Consider the following 21,239-nt stretch of genomic DNA (forward strand, 5'->3'; position numbering starts at 1 on the left):
ATTGGATTGCATAGTTTGATCATTTCAAATGCTTTGTGCATAGCCGGAGCCTTCCTTCAGGCTGGTAACTCCAGATGTCTCAACCTGCGATTCTGATAATTTCTAGGGTTTATGATATTAAAGCCCTAGGATACCTTTTATCAGACTTGGTCAGTATCATGGCAACCAGTAGCTCTGATAACACCCTCATCCCCTCAGAGCAGAAACGGATAATTAATTGATACAGAACATTTCTGTTCCCAGCAATCGAAAATTAATAGGGTTATCAGGGCACAGATTTCATGGATGTTAATGATCTTTGCGCTTTGCAATAAAGAGAGATTTAAAAACTGCAAAGAGTTAAACCATGGCTTTCTGGTTAGCGGGTGGATCGATATGTTCATATTTTTGACATAATTGTATCATTTCTTCTTTTTTTCACTTTTTCTTTCTTTACCCTTTTTTATTTTCTCCCTGTTGCTGCAAATGGGTGTAGTAACAACTGCACCGTGAACAATATCTCAAACTGATAGTTGCTATCTTGACTTTAGGAGAGGAGAGTTGTCATGATACTGAAATACATGGAAATAAAGTTGAATGAGTTATTTTAATTTTATTTTATTTTTGAGAAAGTTCAGGAAAACAAACATCTCAGAAAGGCACTCAGAAAACCTAATTGGATCAAGTTTGTCTTTGTTTCATTTAGTAATCATCCAGTGGTCATCTGGATTTTTGCATACGACTGTTTCGATGTATATGTACATCGAATATTAGTGAGTAATTAAAGTAGAGACTTTAGAGTCATACATCTCCAACCAAATATGTACTGCTGGTGGTAAAAAAAAAAAACACTTTAGTGATTATTGGGAGAGAGAAGTTGCAATATGATGTATAAAACTCTAAGTTGTCGCTTAGCAACCACATTTGTAGAATATTATGTCCTGTTCTTGTTGCTGCATTTAGAAAAGAAAAGCACAGAGTTGAAAAAGCTTGAAGAGTCTGTTCAAATGATGGAGAAGTAGAATGTTGTTTCAAAGTTTTTTTTGGGGGGGAAGCAGAGTGCTGGGGAACAGATATTAGGGTGTATTTGCCATAATATTAGGCAATTTGGGCTAACATGACTAGGAACTAAATCTTGATTATAATGCTGCAGAGTCAAAAAGTCTGCAGTGTTTGTATTAGAGAGAGAAATGGTTCAAATTTTATATCTAACTTGTTTTGAATTCACTGTGCTCATCTCCCATTTTCTTCCTTTACAAAGAAGGCTTAGATTTTCCATTTCTCAGATGTCCAAGGTTTGTCCTTTGAAGTCAGCTTCCCATTATTTACATTCGTGATCTCCTGATCATATATTTCCTTCTGATGATCCATCTACCTCTCATAGAACCATGGCCCCAAGTACAATTAAATCCAACATTATCCAGGAGCAAAGTTCCACTTCTGCTGGGAGGAATAAGATGAGTTTTAACTCATCCTTACAGACTCTAGTACCCACCAAAAGCTGCTTTTTAAGGTGCAGGTAGTCACAAGTCACCTCTCCTTTTTCAATAATGTTTTCAAATTCAAACAAATTGCAGATAAATAGCAATACTCTCTTTTGTGTAATCTGGATGTGAACCTTGCTTTTAAGATGATGCCTATGATGAAGAAGAAGGGAAAGAGTCTATGGAGATTCTCAGTCATCCAGGTCATGATTGTACCATAGCAAGGTGATTTTTTAAAAATAGTTTATTTCTACATTGTCATTTAACATACATAAGTGCTTTGTGAACAATGTATTGTCTGACTCAATTTGCTCACCAATAATACTTTTCCAGCTCCTAATTTCTACCTCTATTATCCAACCATTTATAAAACAAGTCCCATGTTCAAAAATACTCTGTCTCTTCTTTTTCTTTTATCTTTAATGTCAATCTGTCAATTTCTGCACAATCTAATATTTTTAATTACATCTCCTTCTCTCAATGTTTCCTAATTTTTCCAGTACTTTGCAAATGCAATTCTTGCTGCTGTCAAAACATGTAATATTAAATACAAATTCCCCTTATCATACTTTTTGCTACTATACCTAACAAAAATATATGCAGTTTTAACATTTTTTTCTAACCATGTATGCATTTTTGTCCAATATTTCTTTGCTCTCACACATGTTATACCAAAGGTGATTTTTGAAAAGGCACCTATTTTTCCTTGAAGATGTTTTGCTTCTCATCCAAGAAACTTCTTCATTTTTGACTGAATGGTGGAGGATGGAAGAATTTATATTCCTTTCAGTCATCCAACTGTTGGCACTCTTTCTAAGAGTCATTGAGCCCACTTGGAGGTTTATCTGTGCCCTCAGCTGAATAGTACAAATAGGTATGGAACCTTCATGGCCCCAGGTACAATTAAGAACTGAAAGAACTGTGTTATAAGCAGGACATAGGTGGTATCATATCCTTCTTCCTCTGTTGAGAGAGAGAAAGCTGTTCAGTATTAACATAAATGCCCATTCTTTCAAACCTTTGGTCCTCTCTGTCCAGAATGTGGACTTTGCTGTCTTCAAAAGAGTGAGCTTTGTCAAGTGGCCTCAACAACTCTCAGAAAGAGTGCTAATGACCAGAGGATGCAAGGAATATAAATCATTCCATCCTCCACCATTCAGTCAGAACTGAATAAGCTTCTTGGATGAGAATGAAAATATCTTCAAGGAAAAAGAAAGTCCACCTGCTTTTTGAAAAAGCACTTTTGGGACAAGAAGGGGAAGATATTTTTTCTCTTCTTGTCAGAATGCTAAGGTTCCAGGTCACCTATTGAAATCTCTTGTTACTTAAATCAACCTGAACAAACATAACATTATTTCTTATAGTTCAATTTTTGGAATGCTCTGATTAGTGTTTATTAGCCATAATACATAAATGTCAGAAGGATTATATGATTGAGCATCATTCAAGTGAGTAAGTCTATTTACCCCATTCTAGATTTGTGGCAGTCAAAAGTTTTTGGCTATTGACAAGAACTTAATGCTAGAAAGGTTTTGAATTAGATCACCTTTATTTTTTTCATGTTCTGAAGTTGCAAAAATTAAGCTCACTGGTGTGCTTTGTTTCTTGCTCCTTTTTTGGAAGATTTAACAGACATCTAAGAAGATCTTCCCCCCTAGAAGAAGCCATTTTAAAGGAAGGCTGTAGAAGCATTGAGTAGAGGGTTAAACGTAGGTGTAGGCTTAAAGTGTTCTGGATGAGATTTACTGCTGTCAGGGACAAAATAATGTTTCCTTCCTGTCCAGATAGAGAAAAGAAGAATCCAGATAAACACTTAGGAGACTATGTAAGTTTCACAGAAATTGCCAGTTCGGTTTAATGTATTTGACTTTCTTTAGTATTTGCATTTTGAGAAACATTTGTTGATTCCACTTGTTTCTGCTTAAGTTTGTCAACGTTTTCATATTCTTTTCCCCATATTCTTTTCCTTTTGTATGCATGTTTTCTGAAAGCATGCTTTATAGACAATTTCTCTAATGAAGCATATTGTGTGCATATTTTAGCTCTGAAAACTACTTCACAAAAAATCAGGAAAGTGTAGAAAATTAACTCTGGTAAGTACATTAATTCAGGAAGTGAAGATTAGGTCAGCTCACATTACAATGTGAAACAGGCCATGCTCTCTGAGTTCTCTCTACAGATGATATTTTACTATAGGCACAGACTTGTATTTCCTTCCATTAAAACTACTGTTGTTTTTACTGTTTTCATTATGTGGTCATTGACCAAGTATGAAAGAAGATGTATTTTTGTCCCAAGAATCTAACTCAAGAAGAGGAAAGGAGAAAATAAGAGAGTGACAAGTTAAGAGTGTGACACTTATATATAATAGATCAGAGGCTAAATAGATTGGTTGATTTTCTAATATTTTATACCATCATGCATCAGATATCTTAGAGCTATAAGCATATAAGATATATGACAGTACAAAATATAAGAAAATCAATCAATCAATTAAAAAATCTACAAAGCGCTCTATGTACAATATATTTGTATCCCATCTTTATATCTTATCTTTTTCAGAGAAGCTCCAAGTAGCTTACTGTAAATGGGATCATCACTAATTTATTTTGTGTTATGAGACAGTGACTGCAAATCACCCAGTGAATTGGTTATTTGAATAATGTTCTGCAAGGACATCTATGGAGATTCTCAGTCATCCAGGTCATGGTTGTTCCAAAGGTGCTTTTCTCAACAGGCAACTGGACTTCTTGCTTTTGCTTGAAGACTTTTCGCTTCTCATCAAAGAATTCCTTGGATGAGAAGCAAAACATCTTCAAGCAAAAAGGGAAAGCAACAGCAACTGGAAAATGACAGTGAAGAAGGAAGGAACAACTGTAGAAATAGAATTCAATTAAAAAATAAATATTTAAGTGGTATTGAGGGAAAAGCAGGGAAGAGTCCCAGGAGGCTAGCATGCTTTAGAGAAGACAGCAAGTGCAATATATGCTCTGCACAAGCCCTTTTCTTTGTCAGAGCCAGAGAACAGGGAACATTTAACAGTTTGGCTGAAGATAGAGGAGAGATGTGTGTGAAAAACTAGCCTGTATGTAATGGATAAATAGAGTACAGAAAGGACAGGGAAGAAAGAAAGAAAGAGAGAATTGCTAGATGATAAATGGAGGAGTGAGTGAGAAAATATGGATTCTACTGTTGCCATAGTCCTGGCTTTCAAAATAATAGTGGTAGATAGAACTTCAAGAAGTTTGTGGAAAGATGGGGTAGAAGGTAGGAGATACCTACAATATTAATAGTTACTCAGATGCTCAGCAGCTCCCTGAAGCCATGGTTCCCCTGGAACTGGATGCTCATACCAGTTTAGAGAGTGTGCATTGATAAACAATTCTTTACCTGAATTGGACTGGTTGATCAGGTAAAACTGGATGGTTCTTCCAGGTTGTGAAAGCCAAATCAATAGGAGATGCTGCTCTAAGAATTCAAGAAGGCTGTCCTCTAAAACTCTAAGGGGGCAATGTTTGAAACCCAACAGTTTACTTGAGCTAAGGGAATAAATCCAACAGGCCTCTGCCTGCATCTTAGTTGGGTTCAAGTCCAGTCTTCACAGAAGACTTGTTCTTAGGTGGTCCTAAGAGGTTTCTGTCTGGAATAAGAAAAAACTTGCAATTATGTAGAAAGAGTTCAAAGCTGGTTTGTTCTCAGCAATTCTTCTTGAGAAATGTCAGCTGCTGATGGAGATTAATACTCAGAATGATGTTTTTCTTGTCACACCAACTTGTCAGAAATTCTTTTTAAAAAAAATAAATTTATATTAGACATATTTCAACATTAAAAACCACATTTCACTCATCACAGCATTTCAGTATTGATATCACTAATATTAACATAGCTACTATTCTATATATTTTATAATCCTTTAGTTATCTTTTTTTAAATTGTGACAATATTTACAGATATATACAGTATTTTCTCATTTTGCTATACATATATTACATATTCCTTATGTAACAACTTTACGTCTATCTTCTAACCAGTTGTACCATATATTCCATATGGTATGAATGTCAGAAACTCTTAATGAAAAATCTTAATGCAAAAAAATCTTACTTGAGATTTGACAAGTTAAGTAGAGAAACTGAAAACATGCTTCCTGTACAAATATCAAAAGATAATGTATACATTCTGTGCAAGTGAATACCTGGACCCACATTGACATTTTCAAGAGAAGAAAAGAGGAGAGGAGAGGAGAGGAGAGGAGAGGAGAGGAGAGGAGAAGAGAAGAGAAGAGAAGAGGAGAGGAGAGGAGAGGAGAGGAGAGGAGAGGAGAGGAGAAGAGAAGAGAAGAGAAGAGAAGAGAAGAGAAGAGAAGAGAAGAGAAGAGAAGAGAAGAGAAGAGAAGAGAAGAGAAGAGAAGAGAAGAGTTCCAATTTTCTTTACTGGACACAAATACATTCATCATTTGATTTGATTTGATTTTGATTTTATTGGATTTATGTACCGCCCTACTCCCGAAGGACTCAGGGTGGTGAACAGCCACAGAATAAAACACATAAATACAAAAAATTAAAATAGAATAAAAACGAATTAAATAATTTGGCTGAGACAAATTTAAAATACTCAATAATTTAAAAACAGATTAAAATTTATATTTAAAAGGGGAAAAGATTTAGATCATCTATTTTAGGTTACATCATAATTCCCTTTTTCCATATTTTATCCTTTCTAATAATCAAATCTGGTGGCCATTTCATTTTTTTCTCATTTTTAGCCAAAGGTCCATAAAGGCTTTTCATTTTCTAATAATTTCTTTGTTGTCTTCTTCCTGGTCTAGCAAATTAATGGGCCTCTTATGTAAATTCTGGCATCTTCACCAACCATTACTCCATTGTGGAAATTTCCATCTTTGTGCATATTGTGGTCTCACTGCAGTTACCATATACAGAAATAATCTTCCATGAGTCCTTCAAAGATTAATTTCTGGATCAGTTTACAAGTATGCGGAATGAAGGATTAGGAACAATGGATTTAATGAGCTCATTGAAGAGAGTCCTTGGGCAAAATAAATTTCATAAGGAATAAATTAACCAAATATGAAGTCGGCAAGGGTAAGGAGTGATAATTCACCTCCATGCTTTTCTTTTTTTTCTTTTAAGAGAAATAGCTTTGTATTGTTCAGACTGGAAAAAATGTTTCCAGAGAATATGAACTATGTAATATAATTCATTGTGTCTAGTTTGGTAAGGGTTAGAAAAGATCAAAAGGGTCACATTGAAAATAGATATATTCAATCAGGAAGAGAGCTACTTAATAGTTACTTTAATAATTATTAAAAAGATTTTTTTTTCTCCAACCCCAACACTGGAATATGAACCATCATATACAGGAGGTCACTGGGACAAAGTTGCCTCAAGAAACCTCTTTAAATGTCACATAATGCTTACTTATTTTTTGGAGAGGCTTTTAAAAAAACCCTCACCCTTCAGTGATTCTTAAATAGTACACTCTGTTCTCAGGTTAGAAATAAACCTGAGCTGCTATTATCTCTCTCCCCCGCCCCCCCCGCCCCAAATTCCCTGTTTATAGTCAAAACTGCAAAGCACTGCTCTAGCTGCTATTACTTCCTAGTTAAAGCAGCCCAGCCACACATACAACTTTTTCTTCCTTAATGTTGCTAGTTCTTCTGTGCCAGGAGTGAATTAAATTAGCAGGAATATAATCTCGCTTTAAGGGCTCCACAAGCACCTGCCATTAAGGTTAATTGGCATTACATGCTCCAATTGCATTAATGAAATAATGAACATTCCTAGCACGAATCTATTTACACATGTTTGAGAGAAAGGATAAGGCATAGCCAAATGTGTCCAGGGAATATTATATACTACATGTGCATGTACAGGTTGTTCTTTGGGGGTCCTCCTAAACTCACAGCTACTACGCAAAGACCAGGTGACCATTCCACAGATTGACTTTATGTTCCAGTTGTGACTTTTTTTTACAACTTGGAGACCTTCAAAAAGTGTTTCACATCTTAGCCACTCACAATTGGACAATTGCAATGTGTACTATGCTGCTGCCCTGAAAGCTACAACTCGTTCAAAATACAGCTATGTGAGCAGTAACAGGACTCCTTACACATATGTGTCACCATTGCTACATGTAATAGAATGTGCTGATGACCTTGGGGGATATGGGTAAGAGATACTGTCTAGTGCAGGGGTCTCCAAACTTGGCAACTTTAAGACCTGTGGACTTCAACTCCTAGAATTCTGGGAGTTGAAGTCCACAGGTCTTAAAGTTGCCAAGGTTGGAGACCCCTGGTCTAGTGCCTAAGTAACAATCAGACACGAGAGGAAGGAACCCACTAGTCATAGAAAGAAACTTAGGAAAGACCCGTCTTAATGGTTCTGACAGTTAAAACTAATGGCGAGAAGTTTATACCTGCAGACTATCAAGGTTGATGTCATCCCTCCCAAGTAAACCTGACAGGAAACATGACAAAGTGCTAAATCTACTTATAGTAAGGCTACATAAATAGAATTATGAGGAAAGAAACTAGCTAGACACTTTAATAACTATACAAAGAATCTACAAAAAGCTCACTAAGCAGTAAGAAGGTGTTGGAATTGCATTAACCCTGGCTATGGTCAGCAGCAGAGGCAATGATCTGAATTTGCGTGCCAATATACCAGTCAGCATTCCGAGCTTGGCTCTCTTTATCCAAGTTCAGAGTTTGGGGACTTTCTTTAAGTAAGTACTATCTCTAAAGTACAATCTCTAAAAGCACAAGTGATCCCGACAGGCCCTCTTGCCTGCCGAAAGATCAAGATGACAAATAGCTTCTGATTTTCCCTTGAAAAAGTAGGTTTAGCCTTTATTGTGCATTTACTTCTTGTCTCTAAAATAGACTGTGGTGTTATTTTCCTCTAGAGGTGGCTTTTGAAGATCAAATTGGAAGCTCTGGAATTTCAGCCTTTGTAGATGCAATTAAAATTCAATAGTAGAACGCAAATAGGAAATTCACATTCGAGCCAGATAATCAAAATACCCTGGCTTTATTTAAGCAAGTTTTAGAAACCTGGTTGTACCCCAGCCCAGGATTAGCCCTGTTTAAATTCTTTCATGCAGATACTAGGTTGGAATAGCTTTCTACCAGCTGAAGGATGGTTAGATAGCTTTGTAGCTTGGCAGGGGAGAAAAGCCCACCAATGTCTTAATTCGAAAAATGCCTTAGTAATTTCTGGTTTCACAATGCTGTACATACATTTTAAAAAAAAGTTTACTAATATTTCTGAAAAATAAATTAAGTTAACCTAATCTATGCTCCCTACTCTTTTGAAATATATAATGATATTATCATATTACAATAATATGAAATTTTACACTGAGATTCACTTAATCAGGCATAATAAATGCCTCAGGGTAAAGAGTAGCAACTTGTTTTGCATTTTTGAAATATATATTTTCTTTTGGAAAGAAATGATGGGACGAAGACATGATTACTTTGCATGGAGAATATAATAAATCAATAGAAATAAAAGAATATGTGATCTCTGTTAAATATTAGAAATCAATTATTTTGGCGTAAAACAGTAGTGCCTAAATTTATGAGTGAAAAGACATTTCAGGCAAATTGAAAAAGAAGAGATAGATTCTGTATAAGAAGACATCTGAGGGCATATTAATTCTAAAAAAAATCTTTTTTTAAAAAAACTCTCAACATTTATTGGCCATTTTGCCTCTTTAATAGAGAACCACAAGTAAAATTTATAAGATAGAAGAAGACAGTGGTGACATATCAAATGTAATGGCTGTCTGAAGGAAAAGAAATGTTTAAGTATGTTAAAAAAATATTCAAATTTAAATTTCAAAGTAAAGTATGTTAAGAATATTGATTGTTAATACATGTTGTAATAATTTACATATCTGGGTAGACATAGGCACCTTATTCATGAAAACAGCTTTATGAGTCCAATATATATTATATTAATGTATGCTCACATACATGCATATCTTTAGCTCATATAATTTTGCCAACACAGATCATCTATTTTACCCTGATCTTTGCTCTTTTAAAGAAAATGCACTGTGGAAGCTTCCATTTTAAGGTTGAATCAGGAATCTTCCCTTTTCTTTTCCTCTTTGTTTCCTTTATCTAGCCATATGAGTCAGGTGTGGGTTCTATTTACCTTTACTACCGGTTCACATCGCGCATGCGCAGATCACCTATGATGATGTCTGGGTCAGTGGGCGGAGCCTCCCGCTGGTTTTACTACTGGTTTTTGCGAACCGGTCCAAACCGGGGTCAACCCACCACTGATATGAGTCCATCTACATCCCGTACACACTGAACATGCAAATATTTTGGTTGGGGTTTTTTTTGCAATTTTGTGAATCCATATGGAAAAATAGTACACAAAAATATGGAATTTGCGAAAATATCCATGCATGATGACTATCAAAAAATAAAATAAAACAAAAACAAAAAACTCTCTGCAGGAAAAAATAAATTAATGAAGTATTTCTAATTCTTGATTCCTAAATGTAGCCTTCCACAGTTATCATACTGTGATGTCTGGAATTTGGAACAGTGTGTTGTATACCATCATTTCGTGAAATTCTTGAGACAAGAAAATATAAATATATATGCACTTAAGCTAATGAGTAACATAAATATATTGAGTTTTTGTACAGAACTAAGTAAACAATCTGAATGTAGATCCAAAGGAACTCCAGAAACAAGATCGCTATTTCCCATTCCTTCCCCAAAAGAAAAACTTTCCCCAGTATTTTTTCCCCTTGAGAAAGTATTTTTAATGGGGGGGAAAATCCCATCTAACTCTCTCTCTCCACATATAAACTGCGTAATTTTGATAATATTTATCTCCTTGTCAGCGTTAATATTTATTAATTTTCACTGATCCATGTGGGAGTTAACATCATAATTTTCTACTAAGTCCCTTTGATAATTGGCATCTTGATCTTTTAAAAAAAATCTGATTTGGGTTTCATATTTTTAGTATTCCAAGCATGCATTCCATAGTTTTTTTTACTATACTATTTACTTTCATGATGTAATCTTACCATGTTTAGTGTCCATTTTAGTATATCATCTATATTTTACCCTTTCTTTCTATCTAATCATCTTCCTTACTTGGCATTCATTACAAGCACGGAAATTGTCCCAGCATGTTATCTTAGTGTTGCCTACTACCCGGCTCCCTCCTGGAGTGTCCACAAAGATCCTTGCCCTCTTGGAAGGAAGGGGACTTGCTCATTGACCAGCAGCATCCCATAACCAGCTTTACCTCACCAGTAGGCACTGAATTTGTTCTCTCATTCTGTCTCACCACCCACCACTGTTAAGAGATTTCAAATTTCAGCCTTGTTTCCAAGGCAGCCAGTTGCCAGTTGCCTGCTGGGCCTTGCCACCAGCTGCTTGTGTGCAATGGTCAGAGAGAGGTGGTGAAAAGGACAAGGATAAACCTCTTCTATCTTCCTATGTGCCATACAACCTACAGATTTCTGGGAAATGTAGTCAGAAGGTGCTGTGGTGCTGAAGCAGCCATTCATTCCCATGGGAGTCATGGATCTTGGCATTCTACAAGTGAGCCCATTATGAGCTGTGGTAATGCAGTGGTAAGAATGCAGTATTACAGGCTAACTCTGCTCCTAATGGGAATTTGATCCTGACTGGGTCAATGTTGACTCCATCCTTCCAAGGTTGGAAAAATGAGGATCCAGATTATTGGGGAAATATGCTAACTCTGTAAACAGTTTAGAGAGGGCTGTTAAGCATTATGAAGTGGTATATAAGTCTACGTGCTATTGCTATTGCTTTTGAGTTACTTTGGTTAAATAATTGTCTCTCTATTTTCCCCAGTTAAAGGTTACAAACAAATAGACAAGATAGTTTTAGTAGTATCAATATATCATGTACATAATACTCTATTAGAGACTCCTATTTATATAAGAATGTTATTAGATTTCCAACATTCCTATGATGTATAGCTTTGTTTTTCCAGTGTTCTCAACTCTGTAATGAGAGGAAGATGTATTCAGGACACAAATACATTCAAAACAAGTAAGTCAGTTGAGAATAAGAGAACGTACCTCATCCTAACATGTAGAGCATATATAAGTGCTAGGAGTGGAGAGAAGTAAAGGAACATCCATTTTGATTTCATGTCCCAAAATGGTGATTTGGGTACTTAAGTCCGGATCCAAGTACTAAGGTGGAGTTTATATCATGATAGCATTGTACATGTGTTACTATACTTTTGTACATGTATTACTATCATTATGACTGGGTGTGGGTATCTGTGATATATGCAAGCACTTACAAAGATGGAGTAAAGGTTACACAATCCCTGAATAAATGGTTCACTTATGTGACTAATGCAAAGAAACAAAAGAAAAATAACTGAAATGCTGCTGAATAAGAAATCGCAGCACCTAACAAGATTTTTAAAAGACAATAGCTACAGCAACTGGTTTGGGGAAATCATTTTACTCTGTTTAGATTAAATCAATAGCAATAGCAATAGCACTTCAATAGCACTTAGATTTATATACCGCTTCACAGTGCTTTACAGCCCTCTCTAAGTGATTCACATAGTCAGTATATTGTCCCCAACAATCTGGGTCTTCATTTTACTGACCTCGGAAGGATGGAAAGCTAAGTCAACCTTGAGCCTGGTGAGATTCGATCTGCCAAATTGCAGTCAGTCAGCAGTCAGCAGAAGTAGCCTCCCATACTGCACTCTAACCACCGTGCCACCACGGTTCATATCAGTGTTCTCAAATCAGTGTTCGTTAACTTCCTAAATTGGAGAATATTGGATATAACCTGAAGTTTCGTAAGATTTGTACTATTATTATGAGTGGTGAAAATATTTAAGCCCCACTGCCTGTAAACAGCCGCCTTCACAACGGAATGGCGGCTCGAAAAAACTCTGTTTCCACGAGGAAATGGAGATAGAGCCGGCTAGGGTAGAGCTCTCTGCGTAGCCCCAAAAGTTTTTTTTTTACTTTTGAATCTTTAATATTTTTAACTGCTTCTTAGTTGTCAGATGCTAAATGCAAGCAGAGGTTAGAGCAGCATCACTGCCTTCTACTACTACCACTGAGAAACAATTTGTGGTTAAACATGAAGTCTAATGAGTTTTATATTTCAACAGTCATGAAGTCAGGATAATAATATCTGCCTATTACCTTTCAATGTTTTGATCCAATCTAAAGTGATGTTAGTCTGTAAGGATATTCAATGTTTATAAATGTTTACTGATGTATCTTCACAAATGGGTCTGATACCATGATAACAGATAGCTTTTTCCATTAGACCATTAGATGTGGTGACTATTTTGAAAGATAGATATTTGGGATAGTAGTGTAATTTGAAAGAGTTCACAAATTCTAGGTGTTTATAGATAGCCTGAATATTTTCTGCCGAGCAGTAATTCACATCTGTTAGGCTTCTTGACAAAATTCTGATTATTTTTTTTCATCAGCATTCTGTGTCCATGGCATGTTTTTGACAATCACAATTGAACAAATGATGGTGGAAGAGTCTGTGAAAATAGAACTTGACATCCAGATTGAAGGAGTTTCCTGGCAGGTAGCAAATTCTAGTTTAGATGTGAAAATTGAATCAATTTACCATAATATTCACTACAGAAAATACCATTTGCAGTTCTGTGTTTTGGTAATGGGGGAAATGCCATTTATTTTCCCACACTGCTTCCTGCAGTTACAAATATTTGCATTTAGGCAATCTAGATTGCGTGGGGATTCACTAAGGAGGACCTAGGTAATTTTGCAAAAAAGGGGGGAAATGCAGACTGTCTAATTCCAAATGCACAAACTTAAATATAATGCAAGTCTGTTCAGGGAACTACTGTCAGTGGGTGCAAGCAACCAGAACTAATTATGGATAGACCCAGGTAACTATTTTATTGTTGATCACCAATGTTACAAGAATCTCACCAGACTTTTGCCTTCCCTTGGGAAACGACAGATAGAGACTTAGGGGCTTGACCTCGGATGGTTCCTCTCCCCAAAAGATTCTAAGTTCAAATGTCACTTTACTCTATCCAGAGGGGGGGCCTTCCCTTTAGTCAGTGGTTCCACCATATCTACAGCTGCAATATCAGAATAAACTATTTATGATGCTCTTGGGTTAAACCACTTCAGAGGTGCCTTGAAATGGGGAAAAGCATAAAATAAAGTGGATTCCCCTTCTGCCTTAAGTCTAAATCACTTGTAGGAACCATATCCATCATGTATAGAACATGTCTGTATCATATTATTTTTATCATATTTGAAATATGTAATGGAATTTACTTACTTATGTATTAAAATTGGATGCCATCTAATCTGTTCAGACATGACTGTCTGAACAGATTAACTTACAAAATCTTGGGACCAATGAGTCCCATGGAAATGGAATTTGGGAAAGTTGTGGCTACTTCATTGCCATTGCACTTTCTGACTATACTTTCCAGAAACATATATTTTGTAGAGTGTAAAGGAATATGGAAGGGGCATTTCCCTACTTTTTTTCTCACCTCTCTGGTCTCTGGACACAATAGCTGGTGGCAAGACTCAACAATTGCCTACTTTGGAACCCAGGCTATTGTCAGGGTTCCAAGGAACACCCCCAATGAAATAAAACTCCGAGGCCTGAGGTTCCTCAGAGTTCCAATTTATTAAAGATGTCATGTTGGCACATCTGGGAAAACCCAAATCTGAAAGCTTCCAGGTTTTCTCCACCCAGCTAACAGTTCACAGCCCTGTCTCACACCCACAAGTTCATCACATAGTCCAATCAACTCTTCACATTCAACTGGATACAATCTCCAGGCAGTCTCCAGCAGATGCAGGCAAAAGTGTCCTTGAATACAGAATGTTGTTGTGACTAACTTTCTACTGCTCCAGCAAAAAAAAAAACCCTCCCAATTTCCCAGGCTAAAATAGGTGGCAGTTAGGAAGCAAAAAGGAAAACTATCTTCCAAAATTGACATTTACTGGTGAGGTAGGACTAACTGGGGGTTGCCAGAGATCAACAGGCAAGCTTCCTTCCTTCCTGGAAGAGAAGCCTTTGGGAACATGCCAAGATGGGAAGTAGGGGTGGTCTTCCATGTGATCAATTGCTCCCTTTTTCCACCTCACACAGAAAATGGTAGGCAATTCCATGGATCAGGCAAGGAGGAGGCATAATTTTTGATGATCCCTGACAGCATCCCATAAGCAACATCAACAGGAAAGCCAACAGGAAGTTGTTCTCATTACCACTGCTTTTTTTTATTCCTGCTCATGATCTCATATTTTTCTATTTAGGTAAGGAAGTAACTCTGAAGGAATGAACTGGCGGATCACAGGTTGTCTAGTGTAAACTAAACATTCAGTTAATATGTATCTCCAGTACAGGCACCTTTAATTGATCATGTGAAAGGGATCATTATGCCCCACTATATGTTGAAGCAAATAATGGTTTATTAATGATTGTGCAGTAGTTCTGAATCAGAGCCACTCTCCATTCAGCTAAATGCATGATGTGTCTGAATGGAGGAGGATAAAATCATTTGTTATCATATGATCCACTAAACATACCAATTGTATTTATGATGATAACCTGAGGTAAAAAAGAGTCAGGGGGAAAAGATATAAGGTTTCTCCTCAGAGAAAGTTTCTCAGAGGAGGGCAAATTTGAAATAGACTAGAAAGGAAGGAATCTTATACTGTTGGTACTATGTGGGAAAATAGAAAAATGGCTTATACATAAAGATGGAATTTGGCAATCTTGGACTGCTGAAGAGAAGTAGGATCAGCAATTCAAATCACCAAAGGGCAGTTGGCTATGTAAGAGAAAGAATGACATAGTGTTTGTCTGGCAATAGCATTTAGGCTTATATACTGCCCCATAGTGTTTTATAGTACTCTCTGGGAGGTTTACAATGTAGAAGCATTATTTGCATGTTGCTCCCAACAATCTGGGCCCTAGTTTTACCAACCTTGGAAGGATAGAAGGATGAGTCAACCTTGAGCCCCATCAGGATCAAAAGCCAGTCTACCCAATAGAGATCCTAAAATAGAGTTTTGAATTACCCTTTGACCAACACTTTGGATAATTTATTAATAGAAACATTACATATTAGGATGTTAAACAATGTTACTGCAGGCAGGCAATGGCATCTCAGAGAAAGAAAAGGGAATCAGAGTGATGCACACAGTGTCCTAGATTGTGATTTAAAGCCTGCATGTTTTCTAGGTGTGTTGTAACATCACAAACATACCCAAAAGCAATGCAGTCGCAGCACAATGCTGTGATGTTGCTCTTATTATTCTGTTGAAAGTAGGGAGACTTTGGAGATGTTGCTGAAGCAGAGAAAAAGTTTATCTCAGAAAGATAGGATAATTAGGCCAGGAAGTCACATATTTTTTTTGGAACAAAGGCAGAATGAAGAAGTGGGGGGGACTGAACCTCTATGCTGAATTCCCCTTGCATAATTAACTTCTAATTACAGGAAATAATGTATCTCTGTCTTTAATGTGGTATGAATTAAAAAACATGGCCTGGTTTACAAGAGAGCTTTTACATACTATCAATCCTAAGAACTTAGAGCACATGGACATGGACAGCCTGGCAACAATGGGATATGGTTATGGCAAGTCACTATGTTTCTACTCTTTTCTCCTGCATTTCTTGAGCAGATTTCTAAAAAGAGTGTATCCAAGATGATTTTAAAGACCATTTGATAAGCCAGATTTAAAGATAAAAATTAAAAACAAGGGTATAAAAAGCATCAAAGGCAATAACAGGTGTCTTTTTCTTGGTGAAGAGATTATTTTTCCCATTAGGAAACAAAAATGGACTTTTTCTGGAACCCTTTTGGAATAAATGTAGTCTTTAAAGCAAAGTTTCTTTTCTCACAATTAAGGGCATTGTGATGTAATCCAATTTATAGAAGTAAATAACGTAGTTCCTGTTTCTAACAAATCTGCTAGGCATTTCCACACCAAGAGGACCCTGAAAACGTCGTGCCTTCCTTGCTTATAAATTGCTGCTTGACATCTTCTGTTGCCCTCAGGGTCACAGAGATTTTTGATTAAGTATCTTGTTTCCTTTTGTCTTGAACTTTCCCTTTTGGTCAGCTTTTCTATCTCTACTTTTCCTTTCTCAACTTCCAAGATGGCTATTAATAGTCAGTCTAGGTAGGACAACCTTGAATAGTAACATAGCATTGCCCACTATTTGGTGGAAATAGCAAAATTTAAAGAAGGGTGAGTGAATGCTGAAAAAGAACTGTTAGATAAGTACAGAACTCCTAGGGGTGAAATAAAACCTGAAATCTGAGTGGAAATCAAGTTAGATTAGAACCAAAGTATTATCAACACCCATACATGTAAAATGTAAAAACATAAAAGCAGTATGATTTTACAAAACTCAGTAATAGCAGAAGTCAGTTATACCTCAAGAAGAGGGGTGGTAAAGTGGAATAACCACCAGCTGAGATGCTTGCCTTAAGCATCATAGGAAAATCAGAATTCACATAGTAGAGGCAAGTATAAAAAAAGTTCAAGACTCAGAACATGATAATGTTTATTCGTGCTCTTCACATACCTTACTGATTATTAAAGGTGGGTGTATAGCAGAAATCATGGTTCTATTACATGCTTTTGTTCCACTTGTCCCTTTATTTGTTTATCAGTAATAATTTGGCTGCTGTGTGAGTCATTATAGACTTAAGGAATGATTCTACTTTAACAATTCCAAATGAGGGAAAAATATACTTCTTCTCAATCGATGTAATTGTAATATGTCTTGACATCCAAATAAATACTTAGATCAATGTGAAAGGTTTGGGAAAAGTATGTCATATCTCATTTGGGCAAATTCAGCTTCACTAGGGCTTTTAACTAGAGCAAAATAAAAAATATATAGAGTTCTTTTGTGAACAGTTATTGCAATCGATACTCGTTTTTTTAAAAAAAATTGACTGCAATAAATACTTTCTGAATAGGAAGATCTTTTGTTTTATTTCTCAGTTGTACAAAGTTTGTTTATCCCCTTCAATTTTCTTGTTTTGCTTCCATTCTATCATCTTGTAGCCCAAAGTGACTGATTAAGCAGCATGGTAGTAATATTATTTTCAAAATATATCTAATTAAGGTAGCCCAAAAGTGGAAAAAGCAATAGCTGGAAAAGAAGCTACTTCAGAGTATGGCAGGTGGGAAAAACAATGATCTCATGTCAGGAAAAAAAAATAATCAGAAAATGATTTTAATGAAAATTGTTCAGCCCATTATAGTCTTTCATTTTATCTTCAAAATTGAGATGCATTGATCTTCAATTCACATGATTTTTTAAATACATGCTTTCAATTCCATTCCATAACTAGCTTTTATAGACTTGACTTGATTTTGATCTTTTTCTACTACTGAAAACTGCTTGTTAACTTTTGTAGCAACTTTTGCAGCAACTTTTTCCCAAGGCTGATCTTGCCAACTCTGTTTGTGGGGATTTAGCCACTCAGGCCCTATTAGGATGAATGAAAGATCCAAGAACAAAAGCTTTTTGAGCAAAACAGAAATTAGAAGGAATGCAAATGGGCAATTTATAATTTATACAGAGGGGACAAGGTTCTTGCTACATAATCAGTGGTGGGATTCAGCCAGTTCGCACCCCTTCAGGAGAACCGGTTGTTAACTTTCTGAGCAGTTTGGCAAACTGGTTGTTGGAAGAAATCATTAGGGCAGAGAACCGGTTGTTAAATTACTTGAATCCCATCACTGCACATAATGCTTCTTATAAACTGATTTTATTTTTATGAAACTTTAGCAATCAACCGTTCTTTTCACTATCAGCAGTTTTTGAAGCTGTGAATAAAAGGATTACAGTCTAATGTCCCCCCAAAAAGGATTGGAAACATACCTGCAATTTTGCATCTTCTTTCATTGTAGGCATAAATTTGGAGCAGAAATGGAAGCAAAGTTCCCACTGTATGTTTAAACATTCAGTGGATAGAACAACTGCTACTGAATTTGGAAAAAGAATAAACAGAAAAAAAGAGACCACTGGACATATCTTTGCAATACTGTAATTCATAGTAATGGAGGATCATTACAAAGAATATATTTTTCAACTCTTTTTTGATGCTTTGAAGGAGCCGACTAGTGAAAATGAAGGAGCTGACTAGTGAAAATGAAGATGTAGTCTCTATTTTATACCTGGGGCTTCATGCCTTAGTCCTTTTGTCATTGGACATTCATTATGTTGCCTTCAGAAGCTTAAACCAAAGAGAAATGGAATAGGAAAAAAAGGAACATCCTCGGACTGAGATAACTTGCATTCTTCTTGGGGAGTGTAAAGAAAGAATCAATAGTGCAGTGAGGATAATGAAAGCATCTGAGACAGCAAGAAATTGCCTGATTTTGATAGGTTATTGGAAGTCTTGTTAAAAACAATTTTTTTTTTTTTTGGCAGTAGACCTCATAAAAGTTCTCCACTGAGTTCTCAGGTTTGTTTGGGGAAAATGTCTCATTTTACAATTGTAATCCAGTAAAATGGAGCCTGGATAGCTCAACAGACAGAAGCACTGTAATTTAATAACAGCTGTCTACAATTAAAGTAAGATCGAATCTCGCCAGGCTCAAGGTTGACTCAGCCTTCCATCCTTTCTAAGGTAGGTAAATTGAGGACCAAGTTTGTGGGGGCAATAAGCTGACTTTGTATAAATATACAAAAGTATGAAGGCTATTGCTTAACGCACTGTAAGCCACCCTGAGTCTCCGGAGAAGGGCAGCATATAAATCAATTTTTTTTAAAAAATGGAATTCATTTTAAATACCTTGCTTTTACTGTATTTTGGACCACTGCTGTAGAAGTCAGAGGGGATCAGCTATTTGGAAATGAAAAGAAAGATTGACAAGAATCCTGAATAATAAATGGATATGGTTACTGTAACTGTACATAGCAAAGTGGGAGGGAGGGGATGACCAGATAAATCTGACTAAACTTGGAAAGATTCATAAATTAACCAGGTCTTCATAAGGCTTCAAAAACCAGAGTCTGCTCCTGCAGAAAATGACTGAATAATTAGCCATTGCTGCGTATTTGTTGGTCTGACTATGTCATATCTGGCACCTGTTTCCTCCTTCCCCTTTCATCAGCCACTGAGTTTGTGATCTTCCACAGTTTTTCAGATAATATATAGTTGTATCTTTCCTTCTCATATCCTGAAAAAATGATTCTCTTTAAATAAAAACACCCTCCTTATTGTATTTTGCTTTCAGTACAATGTACTCCCACTGTAAGTGGTATTTGAGATGGTACTTATTTCTTAAACAAAGTGACAATGAAGCCCCACTTTTATTTGGACAAAGAGCTTTGGAGAATTTTAGGGGTTCTTAGGAAAAACAGATTATTCAGATAATTTTAGCCTTCATTTGAACAAATAGGAGTCAGTCATCTTGGCACTGAATGGATGAGAGATACCAAGCAAAAGACTTTATTGATCTTCCTGTACTGATCAGTATAGCTTTGAATATCATTTTAATACCCTTCATTTTGGTCCTTAGTAAAGACACACTCACTCACTAAAACTTTTGTGTTTTATTCACAAAAATGACTTATCTGAGCTTTGGGATCTTATTTATCAGGTTCAGTATAATGGAGATTATGGAAATTTTGCTGGGTTAATGTCACCGATATATATTTTTTTTCTTGAGATTCATTACTATAGGGCAAGCTGAAAATAATTGAATAAATATATACATTAAAAAATGCAAAATAGATGTCTCAGATAGTTATTTGCTTGTTTATCCTCAAACTCATTGTGGGCAATTATTAGAGTATATTGTTGTAAATCTGTTATGTGAGTAGAATTCAGTTGAGAATGTAATGGCAAGAAGTTTCCTTAGTCACATAATACTATATTTAAGCTGTCTGACATTCAAAAAAAAAAAAAAAAAGAAGAAGAAGAATCTTGCTTCACTGGATCAGTCTTGTCCAGTCTTGTTCTGTTTTGTTCTCAATGATATTTAACAGATGGTTTATTTATTTATTTTTTATTTATTATCAGATTTATATACCGCCCTTCTCCCGAAGGACTCAGGGTGGTGCACAGCCAAAGTAAAAACATAAATACAAACATTAAAATACAGTTAAAAAGATATATATGTGTTTGGCCCCATAGTTAAAAAACAATAATTAAAAACATTTAAAAATGTGTTAAGCCAGCCCAGCTTGCTAAAAAAGAAAGGTCTTAAGGGCATGGCGGAAGGCACCGAGGTCTTGGATTCTTCATATCTCTGGGGGCAGCTGATTCCAAAGGTCAGGTGCCCCCACAGAAAAGGCCCTCCCCCTGGGGGCCACCAGTCTACATTGCTTGGCCGATGGCACCCTGAGGAGGCCCTCTCTGTGGGAGTGCACAGGTCAATGGGAGGCCATTGGTAGCAGCAGGCGGTCTCGAAGATATCCAGGTCCTATGCCATGGAGCACTTTAAAGGTGATAACCTTGAAGCGCATCCGGAAGACCACTGGAAGCCAGTGCAGCTCACGCAGGAGAGGTGTTTTATAGGAGCACCATGTGGCTCCCGTAACTACCCGTGCGTCCGCATTCTGGACCACTTGGAGCCTCTGGGTGCTCTTCAAGGGGAGCCCCATGTAGAGAGCATTTCCGTAGTCCAGGCGAGAGGTGATGAGGGCATGAGTGACTGTGCACAAGGAATCCCGATCTAGGAAGGGCCACAACTGGTGGATCAGGCGAACCTGATAAAAAG

Source organism: Pantherophis guttatus, chromosome 1 (genome assembly GCF_059756535.1).
Source record: "Pantherophis guttatus breed Tessera chromosome 1, ASM5975653v1, whole genome shotgun sequence".
NCBI lineage: Eukaryota > Metazoa > Chordata > Lepidosauria > Squamata > Colubridae > Pantherophis > Pantherophis guttatus.